Below are 20,823 nucleotides of genomic sequence, written 5' to 3'. Positions count from 1 at the left end.
AAGATCATCCAGTTCAACTGCTGAGCTTGTCACCTCTTACATCTCTTCGGTTGATAAGAATTAAGAGCGTGACAATCTGTGTTCCAGTGCTGCCTCAGCCAAGAGGAGCATCAAGCTCCTGATACTCATGGAAAGCAGCAGCACAGTGTGGGGAAACTCGTGTAACCTTACATGTAAATAAAACCATAAGTGGAAACAGCTGCATCCCCAGGTAATTATTGTGAAATGTGATGCTCCAGACAGTGAATGGACTCAATTTCTTAGTGTCTGAAAAGCCTTCTCCCCACCTCCTTTTTTTATTGACACAAACTCCACCTTGGCAGCATGAACAGAGGAAAACAACCATCGAAAGTAACAGTTTAAGCACTGGTGCTAGGCAAATGCTGTCTCACTAAGGTCAGCTGGAGCATGTCCTATCCAATGGTCTGTGGATCCAGGTTCAGAAATCATATCCCTTTTTTTCTCCCTCAGTAAAAACATAATGCTTGAAGTGGAATTAAGCTGAAGCATGTTCTGTGAAAACAGCATTTTCTTTTGATTAAAGCCAAAAATTAAGTTCAGTGTTTCTTCTACATACTTGCTTTCACATTTAATAAAATTAAAATATTCTTAAAAAACCCAAATGCAAATACCTAAACATTGTTCTAACAGAATGCAGACCATTTCCCCTATCTAATTAAGACTTTAGGCATGTGTGTATTCTATCAAAAACAACAGTGGTATTTCTGCAAGCATATCTACATTGTAAATTACTTTGAAATTAAAATCACAAATTTTCAGTTATTGAGTTGCTTCACTAAGTACAGCAATTCTTTTCCTCCACCCACAACTTTTACAGTTGAACACTGTGTCCTAGCAAAGTCTTAGCAGCCTTTAAGAAGCCTTAGAACAATTCCTCCTGTTTTCCAAAAAAATAACTATGTATGTTACAAAGCAAGATGTTAAACTGATTTGGGAGTCACTATAATTAAGAACAGATTACCTAAGGAACTGCACACCTGCTGGTAGGGGCATGCTGGCCTATAAAAGACTGAAATGTTTTGTTCAAAGTACACAGAGTGCACTGCACTGCATTAACAATAAATTGTGTCATCTACTATCTGCAAAGTAGGCATCGTGAAGTGACACTGTGTATACAATGTTCTTATTTTTGCCTTTTCTACTAGCAAATGAGAGTGCACATGTCTCACAGAGGAGCACAAGTTGATACCAGTTAGAATCTGCTTTGCACTTTGCCTTTACTAACAGCTTACACCATGGGAGAGAGTCAAACCAAGCAGCTCACTGTCACCATACCTATAAATATAGCTATGGTTATTTTCCAACATCCTGAAATTCCAGATTCTTCTTAATATTCCAGCTTCAGAGTCAGATTTTTACCTGAAAATTTATTTACATCATTGCTGAAAGATCCTTTGTGTCAGGAATTTTTCGCCTTTTTTATTTTTTTGGTGTGTGTGTGTTTATCATAGTAATTTAAAATAAATCACAGAGAATTAAATTACCTTTGTGTTATCAACTCAGATAGTGCAGGAAGAACAAATGCAGGAGTGGCATTCAGTGGCATCTAACCAGTAACTTATGAAGATAAACAGGATTTTCTCAGGTATATTTTGCTCAAGGAGAAATTTTTTGAGTTCTGCTATTCTATCTTCCCTTTTCTCTATCCTTCCTTCTTCCCAAAGGCAGTAGTAAAGGAGAGGAAATATAAATGGTTTGGGAGCAGATGGAGACAATATGTCAAAACCAACAGGCTGGTGACAGGTCTTCTCCCAGGCTTCCAATTTGGTTCTTATAAAGTTTAAGTGCCTCTACCAGAGCAGCCAGGGAGCCTCTTCCCCTGGACTCACTAACACATCCAGCTTTCTTGGAAGACATTATCCTTTCACAAAATTTTTTTAAATTGTTTCTTTTACTCTACTGTATGAGTTTTCCGCAGAATCTCCAGTTCTCTTGTTCTTGAGCCCCCCTGAGTCACCCTCACTTTCTCTGAACACACTCTCTGATTTTAGGAGCACCAGTATCTTTTGTATTTGTTTCTCTGTGCTAAAACTTATGCTAAAGCCCAGGAAGCCCCAGCAGTGCTGCAGTTCAGGGTTTTGATCTCACTGCCACTGACAATGCTCAAATTTTTATAGCTGGCATTTTTCTTCAAGGCAGACTTGTTTGACTCCATATTACACACAAATGAGTGCAGAAGGATGATGCATCCAAATCTGGATGATACCACTACACAATAACTTGCAGGCTTTCTTAGGCTTCTTTATGTATGTTAAACTCCACCTCAAATATGAAGTAACTGCCGTATTAGAAGCACAAAACCAGCATTTAGCTGAGCTGTTTAAACCTACCTGCTTTAAAGGTTAATCAAAAGCAACCCCTTATATGCAGTCACTGAAACAAAGGATCAGACCATGTAGGTCAGGTTCCTGGCCTTTTTCCACCACAATGTTCAAAGGAGCAAGTCCTGTTTTCCTTCTGCAACAAACAATCCCAATGAATTATATAACTTTGCAGTAAATCAGAATTTTAAATTATAAGTAACTGTTACAGGAAGGCCAAACACTCTACAGCACAACCAGCCAGCAATGCAGTGTTGTATGAATACTTGAAAATGGAAATTTCTTCCAAGTGACCGTCATTATCTGCTTATAGCCTGAAATATGTTGTTTGTTTATTCCAAGTCAGAAATACAAGCTTTGAGCATTACCAGTCAGAAAATTATCTGGTCTCTTGTGTTTGAGCCAAACCCAATATTGCTGCAAAGGGATGAAATTTCAGTAAAGTCAATGGAGTTATGCCAGTGCTTAGTTTAGTCAGCTCAGTACTGTCATATGCCCATACGTAAAAGTCGGATGGAAAAATTTATTGCATGCTGTAACTATAAATACTATAACTTAATGAGGCTCCCTACCCCATTTTTTTCCATTGACTTTTATTCTACAAAAATCACTGACATTGATTCTAGAATAATTAATTGCATACTATATGCTAGAATAATGTATCACTATTACAATACTTTTTTTTTTTTTTCTCTCAGCAGTGAGAATTCCATAACTAAAATTATGAGGTATTCTATGCTGCTGGAATAAAATCCAGTTTAATTGGCCACTTCTATATCCACCCGTCACCCAACCAGATGTCTCAGATGTCTCAGAAGATGTCACAGATGTCTCAGAACCAGCCTGTTTCCTGTACAATGCTCAAGGACCAGCAACCATCAGCCATGGCACTGCTGGGAACTGCCTGTTGTACAGGACAGGCAGCCTTAGAAAACACTCTGGTTTTGATATGCCTATCTCTGTAAAGCATAATTTGCTTATGTCTTGTGCCTTGTATCTTTCTCACAGTAAACTAATAAACACATAGAAAACACATTTTTAGATGAACCCTTTTTTCCCAAGAAGGCAGAAAATGACTGAAACGCACAAACTGGGCTGTACTGGTTTGTACTGACCCACAGTGCCTATCAGATTTGTTTAATGGGACCTCAGGGTTAGTACATGACATGTGTATGAATCTACTACAGTATCCTTAGATTGTTTTGCTTTTGACTTAAAATTAACACAGACAAGAGTGCTTATTAAAAGTAACTTTGCGGCTCTGGCTTGGCTGTAAGATCATTCTACTTTTAACACATTACTTGAGTGACCGAATTGATCCAGGAGGAGTAAACATGTAACCTGATCTTTGGTCCCTTAGAAAACAACAAGAAATCAAGCTCCTAAGTGAGCATGTAACTTTCAATATATATGAGTAAAAGAAGCATAGAAGTTTAAGTATTGCTGCTTGAATTGTTGGGGACAGTCCCACTCATTTAGGTTTGAGAATTGCACATCATGTAGTGTATTGCTGTACCATTCTAATATTGTGAGTAAGAATATCTGGTTAAATCAATTAAAATGAAACTGAAGAATCACAGTTACAATATTCTGGTTAGTGCAGGACAGTATGATACAAATATCTCTACTTTGACCATTTAGTTCTTGGTCTTGCTATCTTCTGATCCAAGCATCAGAAGGTCAACCCAGAACATGAGAATGTCTCCAGGGCTTCTGAAGGAAAAGTAATTGCCATCTGTTCACAAGGTAAGAATATTGATAGACCCAAACAAAAAGCATTAATAGAAAAAGATAAATAGCTTAACTAAAAATCTGGATCTGGCTGCATCCTTCCAAAACAACTTAATGCACAAGCTTCCAATGTAAAAATTTAAAAAAAAAAAAATACAATGAAACAAGAGATGGCAAGCAGTCAGGAAGCCAAAATGGAGAGCAACAAAAATGCATTAAGGAAGGCAAGAGGCAGTCATACACATCTGCACACTATCCCAGCAAATGCTCCATGAAGTCTGTTCATTCATGGAAGTCCCTGACAATATGTTAACTGAGCCTTGGCTCTGCTGGAACACAGCCCCAGCACTCACCATGACAAGATCTTTACTTAGCACAGCCACTGCAGTTAACAGAACAGGAAAATTAAGAAAGAAATAAAAAAACAGCTATCATGAAGTATCTTGTACTTGAAATACATGAAAATACTCCCTGTCTTTCACCAAGATGGTTGCAGCAAGGATAAACTCTCAAAATTTGGATTGAAACCACAAAAAATCCCATGCGTGTTGCATCATATTAAGGTAGAAATCAGGAGCTAATTTTAAAAATGATAAATTGAATCAGTATTTCCAAAACATATTTGCTGCATTTTTATGTTACTGCTTTCAGAGGTTACTGGTAGGCAGGAACACATAACCTCTGAAAGCTGACTCTAACAGAGCTCTAGAGCAAACTGAAATGTCTAAAGCCCTAGCAGTACATTACAAACTCTAAAGGCTCTACAACGTAACCATATGTACTCAATGCTATATATCTTTGAGCTTATACATTCCAATTTAAGGAAACCAGTCTCCCTTGCACAGAGATAAGGAAACTGAGCTGCGGAAAACAGAAACTACCAACCATTCCACTCAAATCTATATTTAGTATTTGCTGTGTCGTGCTTTAATTGCTGAAACGGCCTCCACAAAAGCATTAAAAATCACCAGAAAAAATGCCATTATGAGGCACATTGAATGTTCAGAATAAAACTTCACCTTGAAAATATTTGCATCAGTTCTGAAGCACAAAGGAGTTCTAAAATACAGATGAATTATCAATATTTTGTTTTTATCAGGTGTATGCAAAATGTAAAAAATACAAAGAACAAAAAATATGCTGAAACCCTCTTGGAGCTCACCATGATGAACGCAACAGAATCTGTTGGGAGTTCAAATTTATATGAGCAGAGAGGAAAAGAAAATATTGCAAGATTAGTTCCCTCTTTAAAAAGAGCAGATAAGTTAGTAAATACAGTAACTTCCAAGGAGCTGGCAAGTGAGCCAAGTTGGATAAGCAGATCCAGATCACTAATTTGAGAGGCTGTGAATTGTGTTTCCTTATCTAACGAGTCCCTTATTTTTCCTGGGTTTTTTTAGCATAATTTTTCATATGACTTTCAAATATATTTTTACATGAAGTATATATAGTTACTCAAAGTGGAGCATATGGTAAAAGACTCTTTGCTAAAGACTCATTTATTTAAAGTACAAGTGAGCAGTCACTGAAATGGATGGTTTTTATAGAGTCCTGATCAACTGTATCTCCAGCTGCAAGGATTTCTCACAGAAATTCTTTTTGCTGTCCCAAGTAGCGACTGCAATATAGGGTTTTACAGCCCCTGAAACTCAGACACATCAAATATTTCCACAGCACAGGGCTCAGGCTGCATACTGCAGGTCCTCCCTGCCCAGCGGTGATTCCACACAGAGCAGCACAACACGGACTTACAAGTTCTGTAGTTGGATTTACCAGAGAAAAAGGGGCAGATAGAAGAGTTACTAGTTCCATGTTGAAGAGGACAAGGGTTCAAGGTCCTTGTGGCACTAAATTCACAGAATGACTAGGTTGGAAGAGACCTTCAAGAACATTGAGTCCAACCCATTCCCGAACACCTCAACTAAACCATGGCACTGAGTGCCACATCCAGTCTCTTTTTAAACACATTCAGGAATGGTGATTCCACCACCTCCCTGGGCAGACCATTCCAGAACTTTATCACCCTTTCTGTAAAAATCTTTTTCCCAATATCCAGCCTATATTTCCCCACTGGTCTGCGGGGAAGCTCTGCTTGATAAATATGCAGGGTTTGCATACCCACTTGTAAAGGCTTGAAAAGTAATTTCATAGAACCATAGAATGGTCTGGATTGGAAGGGACCTTAGAGATCACCTAGCTCCAACCCGCTGACACCTTGTACTGGACTGGGTTGCTCAAAGCCCTGTCCAACCTGGCCTCAAACACTGCCAGGGATGGGGCATCCACCACTTCCTAATATCTAATCTAAACCTGCCCTCTGTCTGCTTAAAGCCATCACCCTTTGTCCTATCAATTTGACTGACCAGACCTCGGTAATGACTCCTATGATTGTATGAAGGATGAATAAGCATATTAGCACCGCAGAACAAATTATCCACTTAGCTGTGCAACTTAAATCATACAGTTTATCACCCCAGTAGAGGACAGTACTGAAGGAATTCAGGGAAAGGTTTTCCCAAGCCCTCATTCCCCATATGGTGAGCTCTTTGCAAAATCTGTCAGAAAGAGAGAGAGAGAGAGTTCTCACGAAGAACAAAAAGCCAGATTTCTGAATGTGCTCTTCCCTCACCCACACTCTTATCAGCTCTATTTTTAAATACAATGCTAGATCCACAGAATCTCCTGAGATTTGACAGTTGGTCACACTGTTACAGATTAAACAGAAGAGTGGCAGACTTGGCTGGACTCACTGCTCAGCACAGCAAAGAGGGAGACCTGCCCCTGCGAGCATGTCACAGTGTCAGGAAGTAGTGTTTGCTGGACAGCAAATGAGCGTGATGCAGGCCTGCCCCTGTTCAGGACGCATGACACAAATCCTTTCATCATATTTCAGCTTTGATGCAGGCACTGCCAACCACTGCAAATGAGTAGGCAACTCATTTACTGGCTTGCTTATATCTGCAGAGTAGCTGGCAAGTGCATCATCAGAGTTATTCATGACAATCCGTGTGTGGGCGTGTGTTGAGGCTTTCAAAGAGATGGTGTAAAATATCTGTTCCTTCAGACCTTCATGGTATAGAGCCTCTCCTCAAAATCTTTCACTCTTATTCTGCCTTGCAGCTTCAGACATCACATCCAAACTCGTGGGAGTGAGTCCTGCTGTGGCCATTTCAATGATGAAAACTGAGAGCACAGCAGCCCACTATGGAGTTAGGGAGGGAGTCCAGGGCTCTCCAGTTTTAATGTTTTCCTGTTAGACTGTGCTAAATGTGCTTACTACCCATAGATCTGTTTATTCATAGCTCAGTGAACTGACGTTTTGATTAAAATTGATTTTGTTGTAACAGTGCTGTCACTATTATTAACCAGTTTCAATTCCTTTAAAAATAAACAGGGAGGATCCAAGCAGTTCAGACACCTCTATGCTGTGCATGGCTGTTAGAAAAAGTATCAAAGAACAGATAAAATTTAAAAATAATGCACTTTTTAGAAAATTACTGTTTTCTTAATACATTTAAATACTATTGTCTGAACCCTTTAATACTACCCAGATGGCTAATAGAGAAAGAATGGTTATATTAGACAGGTTTTTATTAAAGACAGCTTTAGTTTTTCAAACAGCACAGGTTTTTCTGGCTGGCAGAGTATCAGCTTGCCTAGTGAAAACTGTGTTCCCTTGGAAAGAAGAGACGGGTAGAGGATGTACCCAAGAAAAGACAATTCCTCTTGGCTGACCTAAGCAGAAGTATTGGCTTGGGTCTCTGAAAGGAGTTCTTTCTTACTGCTGGTAAGTTGTTCAGCAGCTATACAGATGGAATGGGTTTTTGTTTGGGTTGTTTTTTGGGGTTGTTTCTTTGGGATTTTTTTGGGGGGGGCGTGGGCTGGGGTGGGGAATTTGGTGTTTGGTTTTGTTTTTCTTTCCAAAAGAAGAAAAAGGGAGGTTGAAATTAGCAGCAAGCTCATAACAGACTTTGGAACTTTAGCAGATGGTAATGAAGAGAGTCGTGGGAGATCTAGTAAAAAAGGTGATTTTCCACATCTGCAGAAGAGGAATGATGGAAATTAAGAAGAAAATTCTGAAATAGCATTAACTCCCAGACTAAAATTAACAGATAGTTAGTTTTTCAGAAATAAGGAACAGGCTCCTGGTAGGAGGTCTGAATTTTCATTTGCCTCTTGAACAGCATGAAGTGCGCTGTCAGTTCTCACTAAATAGCAACAGTCAAATGTAATGTTCTGGATGCTACACAGAAACATATTTATGTACCATGAAGTAGTAGGAATGTGACAGTATCAGGTTTTGGAGTTTTCATGTTCTCTTCAAAAACTCTTTAGTTCAGAAACTATTCCAACTTTCTTTGATGTAAAAGTTTTAGGCAGAAAAATAAGTAGCTTGATAAGTCTTTTCTTGCTTGCTTTCATGAAGTCTGGGCAGTCAGTAGAAAGAAAGAAAGGAGAAAAGGAGAAACAGAAAAAGAGTGAGAAGAAAGCTCTGAAAACCTGCAGATCTGCTTCATCTTGGAGAGGGTAGGAGGGAAGCTTGGAGAGTAACATTATACTAATTCCTCTTTGGAATAATTTATAAAATTGGATATGCAGATAATTCACATACTGTAAGCAAAATTGGCCTGGAGACCACACAACCCAGCAGAGCTTCCAGAAGGCCCAGCTGTTCCTGTCCTTCAGGACACATCATTGCTCAGTGCTTTGCTTACAAGCTGAGGTCTTTTTTGTCACCATAAACAAAGAGAAATTCAAACCAAGCAGCCAACCCTGCTCACTGTCTATACACAGGGATTTCTGAGAAAGATGACAACAATCCCAGCTAGTCCACAAGCAAAAGGACATTGCTTAAAGACAGTTATTTCCTTCCTTCAATTTGCATTGTCCTTATTTTTACTTGAATTGGATCATTGTTAAATGAGAGAAAGATAAACCAGAAAGCCATGGAAAAAACCTAATAGAGATATTCCCTTCTGGGCACTGATATCAACAATCAAGCAGTTACTTTGGTTACCTTGTTGGTGATCTGTCCTTGTTCCCATCAGGAAGGCTTGCAATTCCATTTACAGAGTCCCCCTCCATAGTGAAACAGTGTTCAAGCACAACTATTCATTTCCAAGTGGCAAGATAGCAACCACATGTTAACAATTTCCTTCTCAAGACCTAGATGCTGCAAGTGAAAAATCATGCCTTGGCTTTCTGCCTGCTTCTGTCTGGCTTAATTAGCTATCACACCAATAATCTCAGCTAAAATGATTCTCAGTAAAAGGGTAGGGGGGAGCTGCTTGAGCAGAACTGGGTGAAGCTTTACACTGAGCTACTACCCTAGCAAGATCTGAGAAGAAAGGATCAAGGGCTTTGGCTCAGCACCTTCCTTTCCAGACAGAATTTAAATTTTTGGAGACTGAAAGCAGGATTCTGAATAAAGCTTGATGTCTTCTAAAACTGCGATAACTGCAGCTACACAAGTTCAGACATTGGTCTTGGGGAATTGTTCGGGTCACTGTAGAGAAAGAGAACCACTCTAAAACCAAGAGCAAATCTTTATCACAATTTCCCAAAGTGCTTTGTGTTTAGAATCACTTTGTAGCAGTGAAAATTACATTGAAGAGAAGAATCATAAACTTTTGCTCCATTGTCTTAGCTTTATTTTTTTTCCAGTGTCTGAGTGTCATCAGCTCAGTCATAAAACATTTTATTTTCCCTACCTCTTTACTGCTTGGTGGGGGCACTACACAGCATGGTAGCCCCACTTCTGTAGTATATTCACCAGCACAGAACTCATGTTTCAGTGCTCTGCCTGGAGGATTGTACAAAATAAAGTTTTCCATGGTAATCAAGTCAAAATGACATGTCCCCATTTCCTAATGCAACCCTGAAAGTGCTGAACAGCAGTAAAACAAACACTTAATAGCATTTATGGTTTAAACCCACTTAAAACAAAGATCCTGAAGCCTTTACAAAAACAAACTGCACTTCTCAACCATCTAGCTGGAATTCTATAGTGTCCAACAAAAAGATTTTCCAGCCACAGATTATTTTTAGTTCCAGTTTCAACTCAGTAAGTTAAGGCATACAGACTGAAAGTGCATCCAATTAGCACAGTCAGTTGAAATGGTTTGATTTTTTTCACAATTTAAGATATGATGCATAGATCTCCAGTGAAGACATGATGGTTTATTCACATCATCCCACAGATGAAGAGAGTCCCATGTGTTTATTCCATGCAGGGCTGGTTTGCTTCAGCAGACGAGTGCATATTAGCAAACTGAAAAGGAATGCAGCAGCCCATCTCCTATAAACACCATTTGGCTATTTAAGCCTACACTGCTCTAGGAATAGAATTATATCTCACAAACACCACCAAATGCCGGAGCATATAATTTATTCACTGCACGCTATATTATTTTCAAATCAGATTTTATCTGTCTCTGACTATATAAAGCTGGGGAAATAGTCTCATACACATGGAACACTTCTGCACTGAGGAATTATACCCCTTTGGAATCAATTTACAGGCTGTGCATTGAAGATCAATCTACAAGGCAGATTCAGATTTTGATTTGGGTCTTGCTTCTGGTTCAGTGACTGACCTCAGATGTGTTCCCTGGCATTTGTTTTTCACTGAGACTTTGCTGGCTCTGCTTTCCTTTGTCCTATATCATCTTCTGTTGCCAGTCCTTGTATCTCCTCCTTGCTTAAACACAGCCTCTGGGATGCTGTCTTCTCCAAACTAAGAACAAGGACCTTAACATTCCCAGAGACATCCAGGTGAAGACCATGCAGTCAGATAGCAGTCTGCAAACCTTCCTACAAATGCTCCCTTATTTTGGCCAAGTAAGGACCATAATCCATTTTAGTGCCTCAACATGTAAAGATCATTCAAATTAAAAAAATAAAAAGGTTACATTTGAGGCAGGCAGATAATGAAGCCTTAGGACACAGCCCTGTCTAATCCATCTATTTCAAATTGGGATCTTGAAACGTACTTTGGACTGTACAGTTTTGCACACAGAGGATATGCTCTGATCTTTTCTGCCTCCTCCTTTAGTTAAGCTAGGTTTTCACACCGACAGCAGAGCTATTGTGTGCATGACATTTAGTGCTGGAAATGGATGCTGTGTCTTGGCAATGAATGGAAAATCTGAGCATTAGCAATGAAAAGATATCTTCAGAGTGTTCCTTGCTCTCTTGTTAGTCATTCAACGTAGAGGAATTCAGCACAGAGGAAACATGCTGGGTGAATGTCAGTGTTCCCAGCTCTGCCTGAAGAAAGAAAAATCCTGCTATAAAACAGAGTATGGGCACTGAGCATGACAGCATCCAGATTTTCAGTGCACACCAATGAAAACCTTCCTGGCAGCAGAGTTCCAGCAACCCAGCTGGGGTTTATTTGGGAAACGTGCAGTTTTCCACATAAGAAAGTAAACTGGGATGGTTGTTTTCAGATTGTATGGAAAAATCTAATTGCTCTGACTAATTTGTATTTAAGTGCAGCTTTATGGCCTGCAGCAAGAAGACATAGTCAAAAGGCTGGAAAGTATAGTGTCATCTGAACCAGAAGTTCCCCATTTTTTTTAACCTCCCTTGAGAATGGTGTCCATGGTCTGTGTCTGACTGGATTCCCAGGAGACAACACAAGCTCTTGCACAGGTATGGCTCTAAGGCTTTGCATTCACTTACCCTTTCACCAGGTTTATATCCCTTACCAACTTCACCGGAGTATGCTTTTCTGTCTGTCTGGATCAGTGTCCTCTGCTGAGACAGCAAACCCTTTCCCAGCTGAAGACAATTGCCACCCTGCAACCTTTTCTAAAGGAGCTCACAGCCTGGGTGACATCCCAAACACTGTGTGTGTGCCTGGTTGCTGTGTGCACAGGCTGGCACCACGAGGGGACTGGAGCCAGCTCCAGGCTCTGCCTGCCACACACTCGCTCTGGATCTGATGCGTGTGCAGGGGTCCACAGCTTTATTCCTTGCAGTGGCTTTGTAGGTGACGATCTGAGGATGCACAGAACAAGCCACAGAGCCTATGCAATTTAAAACTAAGCTGGGTTACTCACACAAGCATGTAATAAAATTTCTAATCTAGAATTTGTATGTCTTTCAAGCCAGGACCAAATAAAAATAAAGAACTTAGATGAGGCACAAGATGGTTGTTGTAATTTCCCGGCCCTTAGCAATGCCATGAGGATGACGCTCTTCTGACTGATGTGTTGTGTAATGATCTTTTGCATATAATTAGTCATGCAATTAGACTGAAAATTGCTGTCTAAAAGTTCTGTTGAGCATTTATGCCCTGCATTTTCTCATTTGATTCATATTGAAAAATAGAGAATATATCCAGTCAGTCAGTGACACTCAAAGTTGCTCTTTTTGCAGTACCATCCATTATAAATGTTACTTACAGCAGCTGTATTTAATTTCTATGCTGGCAACATAGATTAAAAAGGAACCCAATTTCATTTGTTTACAGATTCTAAACAAAAGATAATTATTTGGTTACGGAAAAATTATCAACAGCTTATCTAAAACCTGCTTCCTTCAGAGTTTTGAGAACTCAGAGAAGGAGAAGGTGGAATTTAGTGAAAATTTTTTGCTGTTCTTAAAGAAGACTAAACTTAAACAGAAGCAATCAAGGAATTGACTTTCAGAAGTTGTTATTTTAATTTATGTTAGAAAAAATAAAAGTTTCTGTCTTTCCTTTATGTCATTATTACAGTATATCATTACATACAGGCTTTTTGTTAGACGAAATTTTTCTGGTGAATCATGATGAGGTATAGCTTTGGCTCTTAAATGATGTATAATTGTTTCATAATTACATTTTTTCACACTTTTTTTTTTTTTGCCAAATAAATTCTAGAACTTACTGAACAGTGAGTTTACTGCACGATGCAGTTTTAAAACATGCACAAAACCAATTCTGCACACAAATGTTTCTGTGGGAGAGTTAAAGCTGAAGTAATTTGGCACCAGAGCCACAGCGCAGGTCAAATTTTTATATTGGGCAGGCAAGAAAATGTGGTTATTTGGAAGAAGTAATTTAGGATAAAATATTTACACAAGCCAAAATCTAATCAAGGTGCTTGCTTCACTAAATGTATTTACATGGGTGCTAGTATGCTAGAAAAACCCTCAAAGGACACACAGGAACATTAAATGAGACAAATGCATTTACCAATCACATTACAGGTCAGTGAACAAAAGATGCTGCCCTTGACACATAGTCGCTGGTCTATAAAGAGAGATGTGTGTTTCATCTTAGCCTCATTTTCAGTGGACAGATGGCATTATTTTGCAAAGCCTGTAGTATCACAAGGCCTTACGTCAACATTGCCACATCTGTAGAGTAACAATTTCCAGGCTCGGTAGGTAACAAGTTCCAGACTTGGTGATTTTTACCCCTAGAGCTTCCCAAAAGGATACATGGGAGTATTAATGGGAAGGCAGCACTGCTGCCCTTTTGGATGGTGCACTCCTGTTCACTTTGCTATCCATCAAGTGCAGCATGAATGGGCAATGCTGTGCAGCTCCCCAGGACACTGCAGAGAGGGGAGAGAACCATCAGAGAAAATTACATCAGCTGAGCTGCAGAGCATGAATGATAGAGCCAGCAGGGCCCAGTGCACCTTCCTTTATGCCGTCGTGATGCCATTTGACAGAAACCAGCTGCTCTGGTCATGTTCTTCACACTATACCCAGCCCTGCCACCAGAACATGCAGACAAGACCCAAGTGTCAGATGCTCTTGTGCTTTGTTTTGTTTTCAGTAATTTCATATACTTATGTAGATTGATGTTCTTCTAATTAAAACAAAGAATCACCATCAACAAATCTCTCAGACCTTTAAAGAAATTCGTACTGATTTCCATGTCAGCATTGAAAATACAGTATTAAGCCCAGTAAAAACAGACTTTTAAAAATATTTCTGCCCATTTCACAAGGAAATAATCTGAATACATGTCTAGTGGCACTCCATCTCTAGTTATTCAGAAACTTCCTGTCAGAAATGAATTCTCTTGGCTTGCTTTACCAGAGGAATTGCTGCATACATGCCAAATCAACAAATCACTGGGTAATTCATAATGATGGCTTATCAAGTAACTGATAGAAAGTGTTGCATGCGTAGGAGGACTAGACTAATCTTAGAAAAGAGAGGGATAAATGTTCAACCCCCTATTCCTAGATTTGCATTATTAGTGCCCTTATTGATGCTTAGCATCAGTGAGATAACACTTTTTGATGTTGTTTTTTTCTTTGCTGAAGAAAAGAAATCAGGATAAGTTTGGATGTGGCATTGTTCTCAGTTGAGATAGGTGGATCCCTGGGTGTCCTAAGAGATAACCTGCTCCCTGGGGTGCACAGGGTTCTGGAGAGTCTGGCTCCTGGCAAAGTCCCTGGTCCCAAAGCTTCCCCACAGCCGTCTCCCGGACTTATCTTCCAGGGGAAGAGTTGTTCCTGTGCTGCCTGGATGCCCACTGGAGCATGGGTGGCCTGGCAGCAGGCTGAGCCAGCAGGCAGAGAGCCACATCACGAGTAAAGTCAGTTCTGAGCCAGGCTGCCTCCTCACTTGCTTCTTTGCTGAACTTGAAAGCAAAATGGACATCTTGATGTGGAAAACCTCAATGCCAGTGCAGCAAGCGTTCTCCTGCTGGAGAGGCCTGCCAGGAAGCACCCCAGCACTGCTCCTGCTGCCTGGCAGAGCCACTGTGGCATAGAAAGGTGTTCAGCCAAAAGAGGGACAAGCTTTGCCCTTGGAGCAGTGGGCTATTTCATGGGAGTCATACTGCTCCCGGGCCAGGAAATTCCTGGGAACAGTGTTTTTCCTCCTTAGAGTGCACAGCTGCACCTTGTCTTCCAAACTTGTCTGTCTCAAATAGTGATTGTCACACTAAATTTTCCCAGGAGGAAGAAAATTTTTTTTTAATTTGTAGTGAGATAGCAAAACATATAAACAAAAGAGATTTCACAAAAATACTTCTATGATTATTTTTCTGGAGCACTCACAAAAGCTGTTGTGTTTGGCAATAAATTTAACAGTCCCTTGTGTTGTTCAAGTCTTTACCTTTAAATAACACCCCTAAATACTCCTGTACTCTTTTATCTGCCTGTTCCATGATGCTTCTGCAGGAAAAATTACCTCATATATTTGCGCCTCCCATATTTGCACACTGTAAAGTTCATCATTAGAAAATAAACAGGAAAAACCACCCCTTTGAAATTTGCACAGCCTAAGGCATCTCTCAAAACAAGAGCACTGAACAAAACCTTCCTGTCATTTTATTTTTTATTTCCAGAGTCAGGTTTGGAGCATTTTTGGTACATAAATCAGTGTACAGTAAAGGAAGTGCAGACAGGCAGGAGCTGCAGTTTTCTCAGCAGTGGTAAGACTCTATAGGTCAAATCTAGAGAAAAGCATGCAGGAATCCCAAAAAAAAAATGTTGTTTTACATAGACTACATGTCTATTGCACCAGTAGCTTTCTGGCTGCTTTCCTCTCTCTCATATTTTATATCATTCCTCTTAGTACTGAAAAAAAACCAGGCTTAGGATCTAAATTCTGAGACTCCTGTGAAAGTTTTGACAAAGGCCTGCATGCAAGTCTTGTGAAGCCAAATGTGATTTCTGTGATTCTATGATTTTTATTCTTTGTTCAATTCTCACCTTTTACTGTGTTCTTCATAAGCAGTTATACAGAAGTGCAGGATTTGTTTTACTCCTCAAATTGAAAATGAAATTTAATTTTCAGCTGCTCCAGAAAAGGAACAGACCACTTGTGCTGAAAGTCATCTCCTCCTGCTGCCTTTGCTTGCCCAGCATGATCGATGGCACATTTACATCCTGAAGCAAAGGACTCTGCCTTTTCTTCCATATGATCTGAGGTGGTGAAAGTGCTTTGTTATCTGATTACCAAAAAACTCCAAGCCAGCAAACCCAGGGATCTAAACTAGCTCAAAAGGAAGTTAAACCAGGCTGCTGTGGAGAGCTGCTCCTCCTCCAAAGGATTTATGTCTTTCTCTAGAGATCACAAAAATACATAATGGATCAAGAAGATAACCACAACTATAAAGAGAACAGGTGTGTGCTCTTATGTCCTCTTCTACAATGTCCTACATACAAAAGTATTTACTGTAATCCCTACATGGAACATTCACTAGTTTTATACACTGTTGTAAGAACACTAGAAAACATTTTTGTGTATTGAACAATGTTAAAGTTTTCACTTTTTTGTCCTATAGCTAGAATATTATGGGTTTGCAAGCTGAGTCTCTTCTTTAAAATTATTCTGTGCAAGTTGCTGACAAGTGTATAATATCTGCACAGTGGGAATAAAGCATTTAAAATCATGGAGCCATATTCTGCACACACTTACTCTACTGTAAATCCCAAGTAACTCTGCTGACTTCATTTAAACTAGATTTATAATGAAATTCAGAAATTGTCCTGTACTTCCACTGATTAAGCTTCAAAGTCACTTATGACCTTTTCTGAGTACAAAGACATTTTAGACAGTGTTACATAAGCATCTTTCTAGATACTCTATGACTTCAGCTAAAAAACAATAATGGCAACAATTACAGTTTCTCCTTCAATCTTCTTTAGTACTGCTGGAACTAGAAAAAAATACTACCTTTTTTTGAAAGCTGTACAACATTATTTTCACTTATGATCCTGTTCTCTGGCTCAAAGAAACACAAAAGGTACATCTAGAAGCAACTTATCTGGTGACGTAGTTAATACCCTGAAAAATATAAAAACTTTTAAAAGTTTATCATTATTGTCTTTAGCATGCTCTCAAATGTCCCAAAGAATACAGCTTCTAGCATTTCTCAAGGAACTCCAGAATCTCAATATGCTGACCTGGGGACTGTGAAATAACAGTCCAGTTCAGGGCAGTATCTTTCTCCTAGTAGTAAAAAAAGTAGGAATGAAGTAAGACAAACCTCAAACCCTAAACCAAGATCAAGCCCTTGAGATCTACCTGGGACAATACTCAATACTACCTCTGGAATTTTATTGCTTTGCACTATCCCAAATGTTTTCCCTCTGGAAAGCACTCTCCATAGCCTCTGCTGTGGAGCACTGGATCCATCTCACAGCTTTACTAGGTGATGTTAGACCCACCAAACATTCCTAACAGCATAGACAGGCCCTCAAACCTGCCTTGTTTTTGGCACCACACCTGCACACCTCATTCACAGCCGGAGCAGTTCTGATGTGGAGTTCTGCAGTATCAGTGTAATTGTGCTGGGGTGGTGCATTCAAGCAGAGGTTGCACAGCACAAGGTTTGCAACACGAATATAGGGAGTGGAGACCAGAAAGATCATTAATTCATACTGGTAAATACATACTGCATTCTCTGACTCTCTTCTTTTTCTTCTGGCCAGTTATTGATAGTAATTTTTCAATCTGCATGGAAGATATTTTGACCTTGGGAAGTCCTTTTGGCTACGTGAAAAAGGAATTACTCCCTGTGTTACACTGCCGTTCATGCTACTGATCAAGTTGGGCTCATCAGAATCACAGAATAAGCTGTGTTGGAAGGGATCCTAAAAGATCATTGATCACTCCAGCCCTGCACAGCATCATCCCAAGCCTTTTCAATCATTTTCCATGGCAAAATAAATTCCTGTTAACACAAGCCCACGTGCATCACATACTGTGTGTTTTTACCCCTTCACCTCAGCCTTTACTTTTACCATGCAATTTAATTTGGTCTCAGCATTTATGCACTGCAGGAAACTATTAATACATGAAACCTCCCTTTTCACTGCTATGATCTCTTAATTAAACACAGAGTTAACTATCTCAGCCTTTATAACTGTGATTAATTCCAACAAGTTAACCTTTATTTTCCTTTATGTTCAATACAGGGCACTGCTTTGGGTGCTTGTCTGTCCCACTAAAACCCTCCCCCTAACCACTGTCTCCAAGCAATAGCTCTCCAAAAGTTTGAGGAAGGAGGGACTGGTTGGCTCCACAGAAGTTTTTTGCTCTCTAGCTCTGCAAGCCCTCCAAATCCAGGAGCTTGGGCCAAACAGAGAACAGGCTGAAGAAAGATGCCTCCTATCTCAGCTTCACAGTTACTTCTTCAAGTCAATGTGAGCCAAAAGTTCCCTGACACACAAGAAGCAAGAAGGGCTTAGGAAATATAAATGTCAGATTGCTCCAGCCAAAACACAAAATACTGCTTGAACATTGGTGGAAGATTTGTATCTCACGTGTGACAGGTGTTCTGAATGTGAATTAAGAAAGACTTGGAACTTGGCCTTTGTGTGTCTCTATTTATGGGCTGCCAAAGCTCATCTGACAGGACACCTACACAACCAATTCGAAACAGAATCATTTAGGTCACGAAAGACCTTTAAGATCATCAGCTACAACCATAAACCTAACATTGCCAAGACCATCAATGGAAATGGATTCAGTTTCAACTAGTTATTGTTATTTTTCTGCTTCTATTTTGAAACCACTTAGGGCTACCCACTGCAGCTGATGCCTGATCATAGCAGAACCACAAGCTCTAGCTAATTAACTTAATCTATGCAAAGGAGTGCTGCTGCTTTAAGTTGGGGTCTGTCTGCAGTGAGTAACTCAGTGTGCAGCAGCCAGAGTATGAATTTGCAGCCCACAAACTCATCTGCACAAGGCTTTTGCATAGTCATTGGGAAAGCAGAGTAAAACAGAGTAAACAGTAACTTTACTGTAATATATATTGTATACTAAGAACCCATAAAAATATAGTTCAAAGTAGCTAATGAACTACACATTCACCTCCTGGCTAAGTATCCACTTATTCCATGTATTAATGTACAAGCTAAATTAGAAACCATTTGAGTTGGTGAACCCCATGTTTCCTCTTGTGCCATGGCAAAAATAAAACCAGAAGCACTAACAGGTGGGAACAGGAGAGAAGAGACTTGTACTCCAGTAATCCACACAAGCACCAGCACTCAGTTCTTCTCCCACCCAGCTTCTCCCTCTGCTCTCCCCTGCCCCAAAGCTCAGTGTCCTGCCCCACGGCCCAGCTTGTCCCTGTTCCCTGGTTTGGTCACTCACTCCCCTGCTTCCTCAGGGCAAGCTGCAGCCCAGCGATGGCCCCAGCCTGGCCCAGCAGAGCAGCCTGTTTCCTGCATGCCTCCTGACTTTCCACTGAGCGGCCCCATCATCATCACAGCTAAACAAATAAAAGAATTTCCAGTTAAGAGGGCTTAATTATCTTTGATTTAATGCTTGTCAAAAGTTTTTTCCTCCTGATATAACTGATGTAAAATTCCAGGAAATGATCAGTTAAACCCAAGGAGAGTCTGAGTGGACACTTGTGCTGGCTGGACACACAGATAGAGCATCCAGCCAGTCCCCGAATACATTGCCATGCTGGAGCATGCTGCTTGAAGTTTTCAGAAATCTATTTTCTGCCATATTCTAACTCATAACATGCACTTTTTCCCTGTCTCCCCAAGCCACAGCCATGGGATCTCACTGGTTGCTGGCCCTGTGGGAGAAGGGTGAGGTGGGTGTCCCACACTGAGTCCCAGAGCCCCATGGAGGTGTTACACATCACTTGGCCTCCAGCCTGGCATGTGTGCCTCTCCAGGTGCCAGTGCCAGGCCATGAGTCCTGATGCAGGAAGTGTGGCTCTAATGGCATCTGCTCTGCTTCCCAGGCTTAAAAGCAGGGAATGAAAGAGAATAAAAGCCCCTCTCCAAAGCAGACTCTTTCTGACACCCCGTGTCTGTATTATCTCAGCCTCTTGGCTGGGGCCTGTGGAGTAGTGCCAGCAGGAATACCAACACAGGGCTTCTCTTCCTCACCATCTCCAGCAATACTGCTCACCAGAGATATGTTTCTTTCACATGTGTAAGATGATTTCCAAAACAAAGGATTTAAATACACATGACTAATCTTGTTTGGATTTTGTCCAGAAGAACTAAACAAAAGCCTTTTAAATAATAAGATAATAATAGCAAAACCATACTATTGTATTTTAGAAATATTTATTCAAATCTGTAAGAAATAACTGCTGAAAATATTCAGGCATGTACCAGAAGTTCTATCATTTGGGCACATATTTTATAGGGGTTTTTGAGTCTAACCCTTTCATTTTTTTCTGCTCAGTTTCTCATGAGCCTGGCTGGTTTCTCTCCCATTCCTTGCTCCTCTGTGGGTAATCACATACTCTGTGCAGCTTCCTCATCACTCTGCTTGGATGCCTTCAGATGTGCTTCTCACCATCTGCCTTGCTTTGGTGTTTGCTCAGACAAGCTTTTCTTGCTATGGGACCTCTGAACTGATGCTCTCTCTGCTCCCCTCCAGCTCTGCCCCAGGAGCTTTGCAAAACTGAATTAATTAGTGTGGACAGCATCATTTTGAAAAGTGCCAGGCAGTTTACATAAGATGGAAAAACACACTTTTACAGCTTCAAAACCTCTTCAGGAGTAAAGACATATCTTGGCCTGAAAACAGAGTTCTTTTACAAGAGTTTTTGTGCTTAACCTTTTAAACCGCTCTGTTATTTAAATTACAAAAATCCTGAATTCTGTTATTTGAAACGCTGAGTGAAGAGGCTGCTATGTAAAAGGGGGTCAGAAAAGGTCAACACGTTTTCCTGAATGTCCAGCAGAAGGACAGGGTTGTGTTCCACAAAAATCAGGCCAGTCCTGTGTCCAGGAGGCTTTTGTTTCCTGCCTTTATTCTTGCACATGATGTGCATTCTACATGCAGGGTAGCTGCCCAAACACCA

General features: G+C 40.3%; 1 protein-coding gene and 1 long non-coding RNA gene across 4 annotated transcripts in view; one reads left to right on the top strand and one right to left on the bottom strand.

Annotated features, from left to right (window-relative positions):
* The window catches only part of CEP85L (centrosomal protein 85 like), a 133,748-nt gene that overhangs the window by 106,611 nt on the left and 6,314 nt on the right, over positions 1–20,823 (bottom strand). The gene's annotated exons all lie outside the window — the stretch shown is intronic.
* Positions 7,742–18,347, top strand: LOC132325817 (uncharacterized). Of its 3 annotated transcripts, none has more exons than XR_009486029.1 (4): positions 7,742–7,860; positions 11,569–11,729; positions 15,828–16,156; positions 17,954–18,347. It is a non-coding gene; the product is annotated as an uncharacterized LOC132325817 (long non-coding RNA). The 3 variants fall into 3 exon arrangements; XR_009486031.1 differs by lacking the exon at positions 17,954–18,347 and adding an exon at positions 17,468–17,867; XR_009486030.1 differs by having other exon boundaries at positions 7,792–7,860; positions 11,574–11,729.

The sequence above is a fragment of the Haemorhous mexicanus genome, chromosome 3 (assembly GCF_027477595.1).
Source record: "Haemorhous mexicanus isolate bHaeMex1 chromosome 3, bHaeMex1.pri, whole genome shotgun sequence".
NCBI lineage: Eukaryota > Metazoa > Chordata > Aves > Passeriformes > Fringillidae > Haemorhous > Haemorhous mexicanus.
Note: the sequence above shows the minus strand (reverse complement) of the source record. Positions and strands in the feature narration are given on the sequence as shown.